We start from the raw sequence: 2,607 nt of genomic DNA on the forward strand, positions 1-2,607 counted from the left end.
ATTATTAACCGATTTTTGGTTGTTTTGTCCTTCATGTGAATGGTTTGGGGTTCGGTGAGCAACCAACCAACATTTAATTTCCTCTCTATACCAGATTTGACGGCGTCGTTTTTGTCAATCCCGAACGATCATAATTCATAACAACCTGATTAACAAGTGCAGTATTAACAGGACAGCACTTGAGATTATCACCATTTATTTTGTTTTGGTGTTTTTTTTTTTTTTTTTTTTTTTTTTTTTTTTTTTCAATTTCTTGGTTTGTGTTCTTGGATCTGGATTTGTGTTCTTGTTCAAGACACATTTAGATCTCAATTCATATGATTTTTTGTTTTTAATTCTGCTTTTAATTTTTTTTTATTTAGTTAAAATTAATAAATTACTTTTTTTTTTTAATTTAGATGCTGACGTGGCATTTTTTAATGCCAAAAAACATTTATTATTATTAATTTTGGCCACGTGGACATTAATTTACTATTATTTATTTACGTCATTTGCCACATTAGCTTTCTTCATTTCTGATGTAACGGTAGGGACCAAAACGGGAAGCGTTTTTCAAGATAGGGACAAAAAGCGGTAAAAATAAAATGTATGGACTAAAATGAGAATCACTTGAAAATGTAGGGACTAAAAGCAGCTTTTCGCCTTTATAAAATTAACCCATTCAAGGTATTATCTCTAACATCAAAACCTCAACACATTCTAAGTAGTTCCCACAAGGTTTACATCACAACAACAAGAGACCCATGATACCAAATATCATAATATCCTCCAAGACAAATTATTTGAATAATTAACTAGCTCCAAATAATCAATAAAAATTATATTCACCATTTATTTCACATTAAAAAACCAAAACCCCTAAATCCTCACCACTTAGATAACGACCATTGGTACAAACCATAAACCCACTCATCAAATAATATCACCAATACAAAACCCATACATATAAACACATAAATATCACTTTCAATGCTCATAAATCACATAAGTATCATCATTAAAGTTTAGATAAAAATAACCTCAATCAAAAGTGTAAAACCCACCAAAAAGATTAGAAACTTTTACCTTTAATAAAAGAGATGAAGATGCTTAGAGGTTGCCAAGGATTTTCTGGTGACTTTGCCAAAAAAAGATGGTGGAAATGGTGGTGTGGAGTGTACCGGCAGGAGAGGATGAGAGAGTGAAAGAAGAGTGTTGTGTGAAAAGAAAATAAAAGAGAGCAAAGTGAGAGCTAGAGAGATGGCCAGCCAAAGTGTGAGAGAGATATTTTGTAAGGATGTGTGGTGGGGAACAAATAGGTAGGTGGGGCACGTGTGACCATAAAGTCTAATCCCTCTTTTTTTTTTTTTTTTTTTTTTTTTAATCTTTGACTGGGATGTTGTAGCTAAGGTTTTGGTTAATTTTCTGAGATTGGTTTTGCCTTATGTAGTTTCTGACTCTCAAAGTGGCTTCCTCTCGGACCGCCTTATCACTGACAATGTCCTTGTGGCTTTTGAGACTCTCCACTATCATAAGTGAAAACATAAGGGAAGCTAGTGTTCATGGCTCTCAAGCTGGATATTAGCAAGGCATGTGACAGGGTGGAATGGGCTTTTCTAAAAAAGAGTCATGCGACATTTGGGTTTTGGTGGTAGAATGGTGACAACCATCATGTCATGCATCAAGTCTATTTCCTATTCTATGCTTTTCAATGGGGAACCTATTGGCAATATTAAACCAACCACAGGCCTTCGGTAAGGTGACCATTTATCTCCCTATTTGTTCTTGCTTTGTGCTATTAGGTTACAGGGTCTACTTCACACAAATAAATCTGAGGGTAGTATTAGAGGTGTTTCTATATGTCGAAATGGTCCTCGAGTTTCCCATCTATTTTTTAATGATGATAGTGTGCTCTTTTGTCGAGCTAAAGAAGCAAAATGCCAAGTAATCCTTGACATATTGGTTGTTTATGAAAGAGGCTCTGGTTAGAAGATTAATAAAGAGAAAACCAATCTATATTTTTAACTCAAATACTGATCCTGATCTCCAAACTTGTATACAATAGATCTTGGATGTCCCCTCTATCAAGAATTATGAGAAATACTTGGGTCTTCGAATTCTTTTTGGCAGAGCTAAGAAACAGAGTTTCATATATATTAAGGAGCAAATTCGAAAGAAGCTCTAGGATTGGAAGGAAAAGTTTCTATCACGGGCTAGTAGAGAAATGCTCATCAAATCCATGATCCAAGCCATTCCTACCCATTCCATGAGCTGTTTTAAACTCCCAAAATGGTTGATCCAGGAAATAAAGACTCTGATTTGTAAGTTTTGGTAGGGCTACAGTGGCGACAATAGGAAAATTCATTAGGTAAGGTGGGAGCATCTATGTAAAGCAAATAAAGGAGGTTGGAGGTATAGGTTTCGAGGAAATAGAAAAGTTTAATGATGCTCTCTTGGCTAAGCAGGCTTGGCGTATGATGAATAATCATGACTCACTCTGTTATAGGGGTTTTAAAGCCAAATTTTTTCCCAACGGTTCAATTCTTGATGCTAAAGATTCTGCCCTTCGGTCCTATGCATGGAAAAGCATTTTAAGTGCTAAAGATGTTATCAAAAAAGGGGCGGTGT

The 2,607-nt window shown here is 35.2% G+C and overlaps 1 long non-coding RNA gene across 1 annotated transcript in view; it reads right to left on the bottom strand.

The window, feature by feature from the left end:
* The window catches only part of LOC136070134 (uncharacterized), a 3,025-nt gene extending 1,789 nt beyond the window's left edge, over nt 1–1,236 (bottom strand). Inside the window, exon 1 of the long non-coding RNA XR_010631369.1 lies at nt 1,066–1,236. This is a non-coding gene — a long non-coding RNA (uncharacterized LOC136070134). The remainder of the gene's footprint in view (nt 1–1,065) is intronic.
* Between the last annotated feature and the right edge of the window lie 1,371 nt (nt 1,237–2,607).

The sequence above is a fragment of the Quercus suber genome, unplaced genomic scaffold (assembly GCF_002906115.3).
Source record: "Quercus suber isolate HL8 unplaced genomic scaffold, Cork oak 2.0 scaffold_213, whole genome shotgun sequence".
NCBI classification, from domain to species: domain Eukaryota; kingdom Viridiplantae; phylum Streptophyta; class Magnoliopsida; order Fagales; family Fagaceae; genus Quercus; species Quercus suber.